This window comes from Papio anubis, chromosome 5, assembly GCF_008728515.1.
Source record: "Papio anubis isolate 15944 chromosome 5, Panubis1.0, whole genome shotgun sequence".
Taxonomy (NCBI): Eukaryota; Metazoa; Chordata; class Mammalia; order Primates; family Cercopithecidae; genus Papio; species Papio anubis.
The window spans coordinates 147,828,574-147,846,685 of record NC_044980.1 but is presented as its reverse complement, the minus strand read 5'-3'; the positions used below and the strand labels follow the sequence as shown (position 1 = coordinate 147,846,685).

At 40.7% G+C, this 18,112-nt stretch overlaps 1 long non-coding RNA gene across 1 annotated transcript in view; it reads right to left on the bottom strand.

The window, feature by feature from the left end:
- The window catches only part of LOC110743555, a 95,866-nt gene that overhangs the window by 62,393 nt on the left and 15,361 nt on the right, over positions 1-18,112 (bottom strand). Inside the window, exon 2 of the long non-coding RNA XR_002522826.2 lies at positions 597-741. This is a non-coding gene — a long non-coding RNA (uncharacterized LOC110743555). The remainder of the gene's footprint in view (positions 1-596; positions 742-18,112) is intronic.

Genomic DNA, 18,112 nt, shown 5'->3' with positions numbered 1-18,112 from the left:
CTTGAGCTCAGGAGTTCAAGACCAGCCCAGGCAACAGAGTGAGACCTCATCTTTGCAAAAAATAAAAAGATAAAAAATTAGCCAGTTGTGGTGGCATGTGCCTGTGGTCCCAGCTACTTGGGAGGCTGAGATTTGAGGATCACTTGAGCCCGGGATGTTGAGGCTGCAGTGAGCCATGATCATGCCACTGCCTCCAGCCTGGGCAACGGAGCAAGACCCTATCAAAAAAAAGAGGGAAGTGTTGGGACTCAAACTGAAAGCAGGCACTATGAAGTCAGAGCTCCTGTTCCTGCCATTAGGCAACACTGCTTCCACTGACGTAAGACCAGAAAAACCCAAGACTCAAGAAGGACTTTAGTGCCAACATGAACTCTCCTTTTTCAGTAATGAGACTCACTCACTGAATACACATGACTGCAAACACTTCCTTTTCTGAATCTAAAACTAGTTCCCAGTAGGTACGACTGCTGGAAGACTTTCTACATAGATCTGTCTTGCACTCTGAAAGGTAAACTTTTATTTGATTTCTACTGGCAGAAAGGTGATACAGGAATGCAAGAAGCAGTGTGAGAAATCGAGTAGAATCTTAGACTCACAGACTTACCACCTGGAAGTGAGCTGAGACCAGGAAGACTGGCTGTTTCAGTTCTTCTGCAGCATTAGCTCAGGCATTTGGCATTCAAGGTTTTCTAGTGGGATTATTCCGAGCAGTTATCAAATTTGAGCATGAATCACAGTCACCTGAAGGGCAGGATAAAAGACAGATTGCCAGAGTTGCGGAATTGTAAATCTGGGTGGGTTCTGAAAATATGCATTTCTGGTTGGGTAAGGTGGCTCATGCTTGTAATCCCAGCACTTTGGGAGGCTGAGGCAGGAGGATCATTTAAGTTTAGGAGTTTAGGAATTCAATGCTGCAGTGAGCTATGATCATGACACTGCACTCCAACCTGGGCAACAGAGACCCCGACTCTTAAAAAAGAAAAAAAAAAAAAAAAAGTAGAAATAAAGAAAATTTGCATTTCTAACAAGTTCCCAGGTGACGATAATCATGCTGATCCAAGACTACTCTTGAAGAGGTATACCAGGTTTTGTCGTTGTTGCTTTTTTAAGAAAGCAAGCAAGCAAGCAAGATGGAGAAACCAAGACATAGACTTAGCTTCTTTTTTAAAGATAGAGCAACTGAGGCATAACAAGGTAAAGTAACTTGCTCAGGATCACACGGCAAGTTTTGCCCAAAGTCTTCTTTCTTTAAGCATGAGTGGTTTCTCCTCTCTCTTTGGTCCAAATTTTATACACACACACACACACACACACACAGTTTCTCCTTTGTTACTACAGAAAGCTTGTCTATCACTAAAACAAATGTATTGAGCTAGGAAGTAATTACATCGAAAATTATAGTAGGACTATACTTCCACAATACACTATCTTGAAATTATTCTTAAATTCTTCTTAGTTTTTCACTCTTATACTTAACAAGCCTCTCAGGCATTCTACTTTGCTCAAGGAAGTTAATGAAAATAGTCCTATTTGGAGTCAGGCATACTAGTGCAACATACACATTAAGACTCATGTTATTTCTCTCTGTGATTTTCACAATCCATATATCAGAGAAAAGAAATGCTCAATGTCCAGTTGTGGTTTTGCCTTGGGCTGCCAGTCTCTTCTCCTAGCCTCAGGTTTTTTTTTTTTTTTACTTGTAAAATGAGGAGAGTAACCTCTAAGGTCTTTTCTTCAACTCCAAATTTCTACAGACCTGAGTAAAAGCAGAAGCAACATATCTGAACCAAAGGAAGCCTGAATGACAATGAATTCTGTTTAAACAGCACTCCCATCACAAATAACCACAGAGAAAGAAACACACAGTCCCTAGAGAACAATGTTGTGGTGATGGTGGTGAACAGAAGGCAGGGAGCCATTTGAGGCTGGGTCTGAAAAGGTGGAAGCAAATGAATCAGCACATTCTCAGGGACTCTTTCTGTTTACCCTATTTTTCTTTCCCTCCAATAAATAAATAGATTCATGACACGTGAAGTTTCTTTAGATTATTTTTATTTATAATTTTTGTTTATGCTTGTCAAAAAAAAAAAAAAACAGAGTCAAAGGATGCTTGAGTATTTTTTCAAGAAAAGATGCTGTGAAGAGCCACAATGTATTGCTCATTAAGGGAAAATCCACTCCTTGCATAGCAACAAAACATATGCCAACCAGAAATATGAAGCCCAGTTCACCCCCATTTAGGTAAAAGGATGAAACTGTCAAAAGACTACGCTGCCATCATTTTAAGATTAACACCTGTCAAGGAGAAAAGGAAACTAGCGTAGGTGCATAATCTGTCTGAGAGTCAAGGTCAGAAGCAAGCAGGTCCTTATTTTATTCATTTTTCTACAGGTACAAAAAGATTACATCTAGCAGATGGAGGCTTTTAGCATAAAACAAGCTCCTGTGGCTGCTTTTACTCACAACAACGAGAAATATATGGCTACAGATGGCCATCTGTTTCTTAATTTTAAGGTAGAGGGCAAAGAAAGTATCTCAACTTTAGTTTTTAGATTTACTGAATAGTCATTATTATTTGTAAGCACAGACTCATTAATAACTTTCATCCTGCATTGTTTGTGTCTAAGGCTTATGTATATTGTATGAAGGTTTTTGCCAAAATGATAATATCAGATGCCAACATATATATATCTCATCAGCCCTTTTTTTAAAAAGTAACTGCTTGCAAATTAGCACCTGAGCACCCATTCCTATTAAGGGCTCAGTTTGCATTCTTAACATTCTTCTTTGTTCTGAGTGATATATGCTCACAGAAATGGAGCTGTTTCTGGAATTACGGAAGACAAAAAACTCATGAGATTTATTTTCTTTATCCTGAGGCTACCAAATGAGACCAAGGCACTTAAGAACAGAAAGTTAGGCCCTGACACCAAAAAGAGATGTGCACATTGTGATGAGTTAGGAAGTTTTATGTTGAGGCATGCTACAAAGCACCTTTTCCAAGTCCTACAGAAATTAAGATGCTCAGATTTTCCCATATACGGCTCCTCAGAAAGAGGCCATGCTAGGGTGGAGATGATGCCTGGAACCTGCACAGGCATCACAGGGTAAGAACAGCACAGGGAAATACACAGAGCTTGAGTTAAAAGTGAAAGTGCTAAAGCATTAAGCAAAGAACATTATGTGAGATGCTACTCATGCATGGGCCAAGGGGAAACTTCTCCTTGGCCCTCTAAAGGTTTGCTGAAAAAAATAAATCAACTCAAAAAAAAAGGCAAATTAATTGGAGAAAAGGCATCCAAATTTATTTAATGAATATACATGGGAGACTTCAGAAAGAAGACCCAAACATACTGGGTATAAACTAAAAATAAAATCTTAAGCCTCATCCTTCTTGGCCAAGGGACCTCAGAGAAACCTTAAAAACTGAGTTTCCAGCCATGACAGGAAGGAAAGTCAGACATGCCTCAATACACTGCCCCCCTTTTGGAGTTTGCACACAACAACTGACTGGGATTCATGTTTTAAAAGAGGTCATAAGACTAACAGACTATGGCAATAAGATACCAAATTATAAGTAAGACCTAAGGCCATGCAGGCAAGGGTTAAATCACACCTGCAGGCCATCAATCTTGCTAAACCTATCATGTTTTGGCTGACTTTGACGTAACGTCCTTATCTTTTCATAAACCTTCCTTTCTACTAACTCCAAGTTTTTAGACAAAGTCGTGTTCTTTTAACCAACTGCAGATTAAAGAATCTCTGAATCCATTGATGACTTACAAGCTCCTGCTTCAAGATACCCTGCCTTTTCGTGCCAAACCAAAGTATACCTTTCATATATTGACTTATGTCTTTGTGTCTGTAACTTCTGCCTCCCCAAAATATATAAAACCAAAGTGTAAAGCCAAGCATGGTAGCTCACACCTATAATTTCAGCACTTTGGGAAACTGAGGCAGGTGGATTGCTTGAGCCCAGGAGTGTGAGACCAGGGTGGGATAAATGGCAAAACCCTGTCTCTACAAAAAAAACACAAAAATTAGCCAGGCATGGTGGCGTGCACTTGTAGTCCCAGCTACTCAGGTGACTGAGGTAAGAGGATCACTTGAGCCCAGGAGATGGAGGTTGCAGTGAGCCAAGATAGCACCACAGCACTCCAGGCTGGGCAACGGAGACAGACTCTGTCTCAATAAATAAATACATAAATTTTTTTATTTTTTTAAATGAATTCATTATATTTTATTAACAATTTTAACTAAAAATCATATTTATCTAAATCTTTTTAAATTTTGTTTTAAAATATTGTATGTATTTAAGCTAATTATCCAGGTTTTATATATTTTTTCCCATAAGTTATTGGGGTACAGGTGGTATTTGGCTACATAAGTTCTTTAGTGGGGATTTGTGAGATTTTGGTACACTCATTACCAAAGAACTATACACTGAACCATATTTGTAGTATTTTATCCCTCACTCCCCTCATACTCTTCCCCTCAAGTCCCCAAAGTCCATTGTATTATTATTATGCCTTTGCGTTCTCATGGCTTAGCTCCCACCTATCGGTGAGAACGTACGATGTTTGGTTTTCCATTCCTGAGTTACTTCACTTAGAATAATAGTCTCCAATCTCATCCAGGTCACTGCAAATGCTGTTAATTCATTCCTTTTTGTGACTAAGTAGTATTCCATCATATATAATATATACCAAAATTTTTAATCAACTCATTGATTGAGGGGCATTTGGGTTGGTTCCATGATTTTGCAATTGTGAATTATGCTGCTATAACATGTATGTGCAAGTATCTTTTTCATATAATGGCTTCTTTTTCTTCTGGGTAGATACCTAGTAGCGGGATTGCTGGATCAAACGGTAGTTCTACTTTTAGTTCCTTAAGGAATCTGCACACTGTTTTCCACACTGGCTGTACTAGTCTACATTCTCACCAGCAGTGTAGAAGTGTTCCCTGATCACCGCACCCATGCCAACATCTACTGTTTTTTTGGTTTCTTGATTATGGCCATTCTTGCAGGAGGAAGGTGGTATTGCATTGTAGTTTTGATTTGCATTTCCTGATCATTAGTGATGTTGAGCATTGTTTTCATGTGTTTGTTGGCCACTTGTATATCTTCTTTTAAGAATTGTCCATTCATGTGTTTAGCCCACTTTTTGATGGGATTGTTTGTTTTTTTCTTACTAACTTGTTTGAGTTCATTGTAGATTTTGGAAATTAGTCTTTTGTCAGATGTATAGATTGTGAAGATTTTTCTCCCACTCTGTGGGTTGACTGTTCACTCTGCTGACTGTTCCTTTTGCCATGCAACAGCTCTTTAGTTTAATTAGGTCCCAGCTATTTATCTGGTTTTATTGCGTTTGCATTTGGTTCTTGGTCATGAAATCCTTGCAAAGCCAATGTCTACAAAGATTTTTCCAAGGTTATCTTCTAGAATTTTTATAGTTTCAGGTCTTAGGATTAAGTCCTCAATCAATCTTGAGCTGATTTTTGTATAAGGTGAGAGATGAGGATCCAGTTTCATTCTCCTACATGTGGCTATCCAATTATCCCAGCACCATTTGTTGAAAAGGGTGTCCTTTCCCCACTTTATGTTTTTGTTTGCTTTGTTGAAGATCAGTTGGCTCTAAGTATTAGGGCTTACTTCTAGGTTCTCTATTCTGTTCCACTGATCTATGTGCCTTTTTCCTTTGCAAGATCTCGGCTCACTGCAGCTTCCACCTCCCGGGTTCAAGAGATTCTTCTGCCTCAGCCTCCTGAGTAGCTGGGACTACAGGTGCACACCACCACACCCAGCTGTTTTTGTATTTTTAGTAGAGACAGGGTTTCACCATGTTGGCCAAGCTGGTCTTGAACTCCTGACCTCGAGTGATCTGCCCGCCTTGGCCTCCCAGAGTGCTGGGATTACAGGCATGAGCCACTGCACCCAGACCTGTGTGCCTATTTTTCTACCAGTACCATCCTGTTTTGGTGACTACGGTGGCCTTATAGTATAGTTTGAAATCAGTTAGTATGATGCCTCCAGATTTATTCTTTTTGCTTGATCTTTCTTTGGCTATGTGGGCTCTTTTATGGTTCCATGTGAATTTTAGAAATTTTTTTCTAATTCTGTGAAGAATGATCGTGGTATTTTGATGGGAATTGCATTGAATTTGTAGATTGCTTTTGGCAGTATGGTCATTTTCACAATATTGATTCTACTCATCCATGAGCATGGGATGTGTTTCCATTTATTTGTGTCATCTATGATTTCTTTCAGCAGTATTTTGTAGGTTTCCTTGTAGAGGTCTTCCGGCTCCTTGGTTAGGTATATTCCTACGTATTTTATTTTTTTCACAGCTATTGTAAAACGGGTTGAGTTCTTGATTTGATTCTCTGCTTGGTCGCTATTGGTGTATAGAAGAGCTACTGATTTATGTACCTACTCTTGTATCTGGAAACTTTGCTGAATTCTTTTATCAGTTCTAGGAGCTCTCTGGAGGAGTCTTTAGAGTTTTCAAGGTAAACAATCATATCATCAGCAAACAGTGATAGTTTGGCTTCCTCTTTACTTGGATGCCCTTTATTTCTTTCTCTTGTCTGATTGCTCTGGCTAGGACCTCCAGTACTATGTTGAAGAGGCATGGCGAGAGTGAGCATCCTTGGCTTATTCCAGTTCTTAGAGGGAATGCTTCCAACTTTTCCCCATTCAGTATTATGTTGGCTGTGGGTTTGTCATAGATAGCTTTTATTACCTTGAGGTATGTCCCTTGTATGCCAATTTTGCTGAGAATTTCAATCATAAAGCAATGCTGGATTTTGTCAAATACTTTTTCTGCATCTAATGAGATGATCATGTGATTTTTGTCTTTAATTCTGTTTATGTGGTGTGTCACATTTATTGACTTGCATATGTGAGACCATCCCTGCATCCCTGGTATGAAAGCCACTTGATCATGGTAAATTATCTTTCTGATATGTTGTTGGATTCGGTTAGCTAGTGTTTTGTTAAGGATTTTAGTATCTATGTTCATCAAGGATATTAGTCTGTAGTTTTCTTTTTTGGTAATGTCCTTTCCCGGCTTGGGTATTAGGGTGATGCTGATTTCATAGAATGAATTAGGGAGAGTTTCTTCTTTCTCTGTCTTGTGGAATAGTGTCAAAAGGATTGGTACCAATTCTTCTTTGAATGTCTGGTAGAATTCTGCTGTGAATCCATCTGGTCCTGGACTTTTTTTTTTTTTTGCTAGTAATTTTTAAATTACCATTTCAGTCTCGCTGCTTGTTATTGGTCTGTTCAGGGTGTCTAATTCTTCCTGATTTAAGGTAGGAGGCTTGTATTTTTCCAGGAATTTATCCATCTCTTCTAGGTTTTCTAGTTTATGTTCATAGCAGCCTTGAATGATCTTTTATATTTCAATGGTGACAGCTGTAATATCACCTGCTTCATTTCTTAGTGAGGTTATTTGAAATTCTTCTTTTCTTGGTAAATCTTGCTAATGGTCTATTAATTTTATTTATCTTTTCAAAGAACCAGCTTTTTGTTTCAGTTATCTTTTGTGTTTTTTGTTTTGTTTCCATTTCATTTAGTTCTGCTCTGATCTTGGTTATTTCCTTTCCTCTGCTGGGTTTGGGTTTGGTTTGTTCTTGTTTCTCTAGTTCCCTGAGGTGTGACCTTAGAATGTCAGTTTGTGCTCCTTCAGTCTTTTTGATGTAGGTCTTTAGGGCTATGAACTTTCCTCTTAGCACCACCTCAGCTGTATCCCAGAGGTATTGGTAAGCTGTGTCATTATTGTCATTCAGTTCAAAAAATTTTTTAGTTTCCATCTTGATTTCATTTTTGACTCAATGCTCATTTAGGAACAGGTTAATTTCCATATATTTGCATAGTTTTGAAGGTTCCTTTTGGAGTTGATTTCCAGTTTTATTCTACTGTAGTCTGCGAAAGTGCTTGATATAATTTCAATTTTCTTAAATTTGTTGAGGCTCGTTTTGTGGCCTATCTTGGAGAAAGTTCCATGTGCTGTTGAATAGAATGTGTATTCTGCAGTTGTTAGATGAAATGTTCTGGTATATATCTGTTCATTCCATTTGTTCCAAGGTATAGTTTAAATCCATGGTTTCTTTGTTGACTGTCTTGATGACCTGTCTAGTGTTGTCGGTGGAGTACTGAAGTCCCCCCCACTATTATTGTGTTGTTGTCTATCTCATTTCTTAGGTCTATTAGTAATTGTTTTATAAATTTGAGAGCTCCAGTGTAAGGTTCATATATGTTTAGGATTGTGATATTTTCCTGTTTGACAATGTGAGAAAACATTTTAAATGGTCCATTTTCAAGGCATGATAAATCTAAGTACTGGCAGCCAGCCTGTGAATATGACAAACCGCATGTCTCACACACCTAAAAAGTCACAATAAGCAAACAGAATGTAGAGGAGGGGTCAGCCCATAAAAGGGAAGAAAGTTTCGTTGTTCGGAAATTGAAATTTAAGCAGGGAAGGGAATGGGGTATAACCTTATAAGGGAGATAATGAAAATTAGGTGACATCTGGGAAGATTGTAACCCCAGAGTACTCGACCAATGAGGAACTGGGGGAAAGACTTGTGTGCTAGGAGATAAATTATCTGTTGTAACTGCCCCAGGTGTGCCTGCCTACCAGACACTTAATTTTGCAAGACAGCCATTAAAAGTCTCGCTTCTGCCGTTCTTCGTGTCTCCGAGTCCACTCTTTGGGTTTGGATGGGAAAATGTGTGTTTCTCACAGACAAGGTCTTTTACCATTATATAATGTCCCTCTGTCTCTTTTAACTGCTGTTGCTTTAAAGTGTGTTTTGTCTGATATAAGAATAGCTACCCCTGATCACTTTTGGGGTCCATTTGCATGAAATGCCTCTTTCCAACCCTTTAAGTTTCTGTGAGTCCTTACGAGTTAGGTGAGTCTCCTGAAGGCAGCAGATAGGTGGTTGGTGAGTTCTTATTTATTCTGCCCTTCTGTATCTTTTAAATGGAGCATTTAGGGCATTTACATTCAAAATTAGTACGGAAATGTGAGGCACCATTACATTTACTGTGCTATTTGTTGCCTGTGTACTTTGGTTTTTTTGGTTTTTTGTTTTTGCTTTTTAACTAGTATTTTTGTTTTATAAGTCCTGTGTGATTTATGCTTTAAAAGGATTCTGTTTTGATGTGTTTCCAGGATTTGTTTCAAGATTTAGAGCTCCTTTTAGCAGTTCGTATAGTGGGGTCTTGGTAGTGGTGAATTCTCTCGGCATTTGTTTGCCTGAAAAAGACTGTATCTTTCCTTCATACATGATACTTAGTTTCACTGGATACAAAATTCTTGACTGATAATTGTTTTGTTTGAGGAGGCCGAAGATAGCACCCCAATACCGTCTAGCTTATAGGGTTTCTGCTGAGAAATCTGCTGTTAACCTGACAGGTTTTCCTTTATAGGTTACCTGGTGCTCCTGTCTCATGGCTTTTAAGATTCTTTCCTTCATTTTAACTTTGAATAACCCGATTAAACCGTGCCTAGGTGATGATCTTTTTGCGATGAATTTCCCAGGTGTTATTTGTGCTTCTAGTGTTTGGATGTCTAGGGCTGTGATAAGGCTGGGGAAATTTTCTCCAATTATTCCCCCAAATATGTTTTCCAAGCTTTTAGAATTCTCTTCTTCCTCAGGAACACTGATTATTCTTAGGTTTGATCATTTAACATAATCCAAGACTTCTTAGAGGTGTTGTTCATATTTTCTTATTTTTTCTTTGCCTTTGTTGGATTGGGTTAATTCAAAGGCCTTGTGTTTGAGTTCTGAATTTCTTTCTTCTACCTGTTCAATTCTATTGCTGAGACTTTCCAGAGCATTTTGCATTTCTATAAGTGTGTCCCATGTTTCCTGAATTTTTCAATGTTTTTTCTTTAAGCTATCTATTCCCTTGAATATTTCTCCCTTCACTTCTTGTATCATTTTTTGGATTTCCTTGAATTGGGCTTCACTTTTCTCTGATGCCTCCCTGATTAGCTTAATAACTAACCTCCTGAATTCTTTTTCAGGTAAATCGAGGATTTTTTCTTGGTTTGGATCCACTGCTGGTGATCTAGTGTGATTTGGCGGGGGGTGGGGGAGATTAAAGAGCCTTGCTTTGTCATATTACCAGGGTTGGTTTTCTGGTTCCTTCTCATTTGGGTAGGCTCTATCAGAGGGAAGGTCTAGGGCTGAAGGCTGTTGTTCAGATTATTTTGTCCCACAGGGTGTTCCCTTGATGTATTACTCTCCCTTTTCCTATGGATGTGGCTTCCTGTGAGTCTAACTGCAGTGATTGTTGTCTCTTCTTGGTCTAGCCACCCAGCAAGTCTACCCAGCTTTGGGCTAGTACTGGGGATTGTCTGCACAGAGTACTGTGATGTCTATGGGTCTCTGAGCCATGGATACCAGCCCCCGTTCCAGTGCAGGTGGCAGGGGGATGCAATGGACTCCATGAGGGTTCTTAGCTTTGGTGGTTTAATGCTCTATTTTTGTGTTGTCTGGCCTCCTGCCAGGAGGTGGCGCTTTCCAGAAAGCGTCACCTGTAGTAGCGTGGAGAGGGACCAGCGGTGGGCATGGCTCTAGAACTCCCAAGAGTATATGCCCTTTGTCTTCTGCTACCAAGGCGGGTAGGGAAGGACCATCAGGTCAGGGCAGGGGTAGGCGTGTCTGAGCTCAGACTCCTTGGGCAGGTCTTGCTGCAGCTGCTATGGGGGATGGGGGTGAGATTCCCAGGTCAGTGGAGTTGTGTACCTCAGAGGATTATGGCTGCCTCTGCTGAGGCAGGCAGATTGTCAGGGAAGTGGGGGAAAACCAGCAGTCACAGGCCTCACCCAGCTCCCACAAACTGAAGAGCCAGCCTCATTCCCACTGTGCTCCCCATCCCAATAGCCAGGAGTTTGTTTCCAGGTAGTGGGCGAGACAGACTTGAGAACTTGCCTCAGGCTACCTGCCCCCAGAAGTAAAAGAAAAGGGCTTGGTTCTTCCCCTGCCTGTGGAGTCTGCACAGGGATTTGTACCCTCCCCCGAGTTCTGGCCAGGAGGCTTCTCATCCTGCTCAAATTGTTACAAAGTTCAGCTAGAGATTTCCTTTTCCCTGTGGAGTTTTACCCCAGAGTCCTCTGCCTGCCCTCCCAATGGATCCCTGTGGTGCTGGGCAGGAACAGGCTGCCTGGGGACCCAGCGAGCTCCCAGGGCCTTTCTGCTGTTTCTTCTGCCACTGTATTTTGCTTGGCTCTCTAACTTGACTCAGCTCCAGGTAAGGTCGGAAACTTCTTCCACAAATAGACCTTTAGTTTATCCAGTGGGGGTGTGTGTTCAGGAAAGGAGGGTCTCCCTTTCCCACTTCAGCCGTTGGGGCACTCACAGTATTTGGGGTGTCTCCTGGGTCCTGCAAGAGCAGTCTACTTCCTTCAGAGGGTTTGTGGTTCCTCTCAGGATTGCGGGCTTGTTCTTGCAGTCGATCTGCAATTAAAATTCACAATGCAAGCCTCTGCACACCGCTCTTCCCAGAGCTGCAATCTAGTCCTGCCTCTCGTCCGCCATGATGATCCTCCTTCCAAATAAATATTAAAAAATAAAATAAAACCAAACTGTAATCTGACTGCCTTGGGCACACCTTCTCAAGGCTCCTTGAGACTGTTTTTCTGGGTCACGGTCACTCGTCTTGATTCAGAAAAAACCTCTTAAAATATTTTATAAAGTTTAGTTTTCCCATTAACAAGTAGAAACTGTCCATCTATACACTTAGGTTCAACAAAGTACAGATGACTATGTAGAAATAGGATTGGGCAAAAGGGTATAATCCAATGTTAATAGACGAAGTGGGGGAACCCAGCAAGGCCTGTCTGTCTAGTTGTCTCTTGGCCTCTCTGAGCAGAATTCCTTCCTCCTGGATATGGGGCAGGACCTTCTCTGGAATGGGGGTCCTCCGATCTATAATCAAACAAGATAGGTCAGATAATTTCTTTATGGTCTATTTTTACAGAGTAAGGCAGAGGAAAGTTAGAGTAATGTTTTCAGATTTTATAGCTGACTTTGGAGAGAAGAGATTTTGGATTTTATGACCCACCTTCAGGAAGGGGAGTTCTAAATTCTATGGCTACCCTCACCGGGAGAATGGGACTGAGAGACAGGAGGACGGAGATCAGAGAAAAACTTCTGCTTCTGAGGCTGCTTCTAAGGCCTTCATTCTGGGATACTGTTTTCTGAGCTCCAACACTCAGAATGGAAGAACTAGAGCCAACCTAACCAGGGGTGAGAAAAGGCTCATTCCGTATGTTCTGCTCCTGATTTATTTGGCAAATTCTTCCTTATGTTACTTGTGTTAGTCTGTTTTTGTGTCACTATAAAGAAATACCTGAGACTGGGTAATGTATAAAGAAAAGAAGCTTAATTGGCTCATTGATCTACAGGGTGTACCAGAAGCATGGCACCAGCATCTGCCCATCTTCTGGTGTAGCCTCAGGAAGCTTTCAATCATAGTAGAAGGTGAAATGGGAGTAGGCACATCACATGACAAGGGAGGGAGCGAGGTAGGAGGGGTGAAGTGCTACAAGCTTTTAAACAACCAGATCTCATGTGAACTCATTATATAATAGCAAGGACAGCACCAAGCCATTCACAAAGAATCTACCCCCGACCCAAACACCTCCCACCAGGCCCTACCCCCAGCACTGAGAATCACATTTCAACATGAGATATGGAGGGGACAAATATCCAAACCCTATCAACTCTGTTGCACCACAAAGCTCAGAGCTCCTTCTGCCAATCATGCCCTTTCGTTTTTCAGGAGTGGGAAACCTAGCACAGCAAAATAAAATAAACAAAAATCCTATGTCACAAACTTCAGGGAAATCAGTCAAAACTCAAAACAATACAAGTTAGTTAGATGCCATTTGGGGTTTTCCAAATGCCAAGTCTAACAGTCAGGCTGCACGGGATGGACTCCCAAGCTTCCCTTCCCCTCGCAGAGAATAACAGAGGCCATACTATCCCAATACCATTACAATTATTCATTTTGCTTTTAGTGTTGTCAATGGAAGGGAATGGATTTGAGATACAGAAAATACTAATAAGCTAAAACAGGTTTATTTTATTTATCTAATGTAAGTTCTCTGGTCAGTAATCTAACATTTAAAAAAAAAAAAAAAAAACTAAATTACCCAGACATGTTTTTTTCCTCCTGAACCAAATTAACACATGCAAAAGACAAAAGTGCTTGCCTTTCCAAGGTACAGTTCACCTCAGTTGCTATAAGATGGGCTCATGTTAAAATAGCCTCATCTCTTTAGAAAAAAAATTTTTTTTCTTTTTTTTTTTTTTTGAGATGGAGTTTTGCTCTTGTCGCCCAGGCTGGAATGCAGCAGCACAATCGCGGCTCACTGCAACCTCCGCCTCCTGGGTTCAAGTGATTCTCCTGCCTTAGCCTCCCGAGTAGCTGGGATTACAGGTGCTCACCACCACACCCATCTAAATGTTGTATTTTTAGTAGAGACAGGGTTTCACCATGTTGGCCAAGCTGGTCTCAAACTCCTGACCTCAGGTGATCTGCCCGCCTCGACCTCTCAAAGTGCCACTGCACCTGGCCTAGACACAATATTAGGGCAAAGCATTTGTTTCATTTTCTTTTGTGAGATGGTCACTTGGATGTGGCCACAAGAGGAGACAGATGAGAGGCTCAGGAAAACAAAATTTGTTATATTCACAGGTCCTGGAGATAGGAGGCATGGCATGTCACCCAGGACCACAATGGAAAGACATCAGGAGGGTTAGGAGGCAGGAGACAGGATCAAGGGAAAGGCACTAGACCAGAGCTTTTGTCAGGGTTTCCATGGGAAAGACAAGACAAGGCAAGGTAAATAGTTTAGCATTTGGCGGGTTGGTTTAATTGGCTCACAGTTCTGCAGGTTGTACAGGAAGCATGGCACCAGCGTCTGATTCTGGGGAGGCTCTGGGAAGCTTTTACTCAAGACAGAAGGTGAAGTGACAGCAGGCACATCACATGGCAAAAGCAGGCGCAAGAGAGAGAATTGAGGGGAGGTGCCACACACTTTTAAAAGACCAGATCTTGCAGGAACTCACTATCATGAAGACAGCACCAAGCCATGTGGGATTCGCCCCCCCGTGACTCAAACACCTCCCACCAGGCCCTGCCCCACCTCTACCACTGGAGATTACAAATCAACAAGAGATTTGGGCAGGGACAAATACCCAAACTATATCATACACTAATGCCATTCATGAGGGCTCCACCCTCAATAACTAATCACCTTTCAAAGGTCTCACCTCCTAGTACTGTCACCTTGGGGGTTAGGATTTCAAAATATGAATTTGTGGGGAACATAATCATACAGATCTCAAAACATCATAATATACAGAATATAAAAATAATAAATATGTATATGTATGTATACACACACACACACACACACACACACACAATACAGCATTTATACTAACTGGGTCCTAGAAAACAAGATCTGAAGTTACTATTGGCTCAGGGGAAAGTCATTATAGGCTTTAATGGTAGCAATAATAATACTACCAGCTCTGCCTCAGAACTAATGGGAGACTCACTGCTTTCCCCTGCTAACCCATGCCCCCACTGTCCAGCTCTGCTTGCTGTAGCTTTTTCCTTTGTGGGCCAAAGAGCTGTCCTCCCAACACTTCAGAAATACAAGATTGATTTGCTCTAAACAAACTTGAAGTTCCGTAAATCAGTACTTTTAGCAGGCAGATTCTATGTACCAATATTTATTTATAACATGATTATATCTACACTGAACTTCCTTCATAAAACTATTACTTGTGCTGGCCTTTAACACCATCTCATACAAAGCTGCAGTGGGCCATTACTTCTTGAAAACAAAAAGTTCTGTTTTGGTGGCAGAATTTTGTTGATTCTTAGCATTTAGATTGATTCTTAGAATTCTGAGAACAAATAATTTGAAGCTCTGGAACTGTGCTGTTCAACACAGTGGCTACTGGCTACATGTGGCTATTTAAATTGAAATTAGATGAAATTAAAAATTCCGTTCCTCAGTCACAATTGCCATATTTCAGGTCCTAAATCGCCACATGTGGGTAGTGGTTACTATATTAGCACAGCATAGAACATTTCCATTTCAAAAGTTCTGTTAGACAGAGCTGCTCTAGAAGCTTAAGTTGGAAGGGATCTTTCATGTCTCTCTAATTCCACATGCTATGAAACCTAGGACTTCCCATAGAAAATCACTGACAGAGATTCTAAAAACAAAATTTGAAGAAAGGAAAGCAAAGATGTCTGAGATCTTCCTGAGAGTTTGTCACAGCAATTAAGACCCCAGGTTTGGAAGTTCGAGCTCCATTCAAAATCTAGTTTTCCACACACTGGCTATGTAATATTGGCATGTCACAGCATCTCTAAGCCTTGCTTTCCTCGCTGTCTATGGCCTATCTGCAGTCTCTCCCCACTTCCTTCTTTCCTAGTAACAGAATCCCAGTGTATTTCAGTGGTTAACAGAGATCCTTTGATTTCAAGAAGGTGGATCCCACCGCAGACATAGGAGATGCAGTTCTGTATGATATATTAAGGGAACTAGGCTCAGGAGGAATTCTCTTCCCAGATAAAAAGGCAAAGCCTGTTAGGAGCAGAACTTTGGTGCTTCCTCATCCTTCTTGCTTGCTCTGTGGACATAATGCCTAGAGCTGCAGCAGCCATCTTGCAGCCATGAGCTGTCAAGCATTAGGATTAAGGCCAATCTTCTAAGGGTCGAAGAACAGAAGGTTGCAGAGAACTTGGGCTCTGGATGACATCATTAAACAGCCACATACTTCTTCACTTTACAAATTTTATAAACTTTATAAAAAGCTTTATAAATTGATATTTAATCTTAGATCAACAGTATTAAGCTTGGCTACTTTAATTGAAAACCTCAAATAATGGAAGTTTTAAAAGATAGAAGTTTGTTTCTATATCAGGTAAAAAGAGACCTGAGATACACAGTCCAGGAAAGGTCCAGCTCCACATGCATATCAGGGCCTCTTGCTGCTTCTCTCTTTCTGCTCCATCATACAAGCATTTGGTTTCCATCTTCAAAGTTACCTCATAGTCCAAGATGGCTACTAGAATTCCAGCCATCACAAAGACATTCCAGGCATCAGGAAGGAGGAAAAGGAAGGGACAAATGGGTACTTCTCCCAGATGAGTTAGCATCACTTAAACAGCCAGTCTTAGAAGTTACACACAACACTCCCACCTAACAGCTCCTGTAGCAGAATACAGTCCCACAGTATGCCTGGTTGCCAAGTAGCCTAGAAATACAGTGTTTTAGCTGGGAGCTATTGCCACCCCAATACAATCAGCATTCTTCTACTTAGGAATAAGGAGAGAAAAATTCTCAGGTGACAACCGACAGGCTGTTGTAAAACAAAGTGAGTTGATGCCAACAAAACATCTGGCATGGTGCATGAGATATAAACTCTAAAAAAGAGTTGGGAGTGGGGGTAGGAAGGGAGTAAAATATTTTATCTTCACTTTTGAGTTATTTTGTAATGGGTTGGTCTTTGTTCCATTAATACAGCATTCCCCGCATTTTAGCATTTGCATGCCATCTTTGTGTTTCTTCTGTATTCATATACCACCTATATATTATTTCCTTTAAATCAACTTCACATTGACATTTAAACTTAAGTATATAATTCCCATAAATAGAAAACCAATATTCCTCTAATAATAACACAAAAATTATAGCTATTACAAAATTTCACTTTGGATATTACCTAAAACCACCTTACATGCCACATTTTTGGAAAACATTTCTCCATTAAATACTTTGGAATAAATGACTTTTTTGATTGATTGCCTCAGGTTTGCTTTGGTCATTAATCAATCTCCACTGCTATTTATTTGCTTCATCTAACAGCATAAGATGGAGATTATTCTTTAAATATCTTTAGTAATTAGCAAAACTGACATCTTCTTTGGGTTCAACCAATCTTTAATGAGAATTGATGGCAAGAAGAATATGCTTATGGGACTTCAAAGAAAGCTGACACATTCAGCAGCTTCTTAATTTTCTTTTTTAGGATGCAGACAGAACCCTATTGAGAAGTAATTTTTAAACACATTGTCAAATTCAAGTATGTCTTCAATATCTTTTCTTTTCAGTCCTAATCTATCTGTATTTAACTTTCCAGGCCAAACTCCTTGACGTGACATTCAGAGTGCTCTATGCTATCTCCCTACATTCCTCCACACACTTGACACTCGCCCCCCAGTGTCCCTGGCATGTACAAGCCACCACGCTGTTCCTCAGCTGCTGTTGGCATCACTGTTCCCTCATACGTAAACTGGCAATTTTACCTCCTGCCTCATTTAACTGCTAAGCCTGTCATGAGGATAAAATAAGACCATGCTGCGAAAGCTCTTGGAAACGTGAAAAGTGCTCTCTGTAAGACGGCATCATCTCAGTCAACTGCCCTCATGCTGAAGTGGCTCTGAGCATGGGCTCTGCAGCCAGAGCACCTGGCTCACAACCATTTTCATGCTGTGTGACCTTGGGGAAGTTACTATACCTCTTTGTGTCTCAGTTTCTTCTCCTGTAAAATGAGACTAACACCTACCAACGTGGTATTATGAAGATTCAATGGGTTAATCCACAGGAAGCACTTAGAACAGCGCCTGGCACATAATGAGCTCTCAGAACATGTTAGCTATTATCCTTATTATTATTATCTCCAAACGACAGCAGTGAAAAGAGTGGGCTCCGGAGTCCTGCAAATTTGGTTTCAAATCCCAGCCCCATGACTCACTACTGGGATGTAAATAGGTCACAAATTCACTCACATTGCTCTCTCAGGTGCCAAGGAAATGGTGTTTCTGTATTTATCTCCCTAAAAGACCTGCCTTTCACACAAGCACTCACTTCCTGGGCAATGGGAAATGGGCAAACAAACAAACAATAAAACCTAGATGGAGTCCACTCCAGCAAACCTGAACTGACACAGTGATTTAAAATTCCTTAGGTAAGATTCACTTACTTTAAATATAAATGTTTGGTCATAGATTTCCACCCACTTCCCTGCTCCTCTCCAAGACCAGAAATGTGGGAGG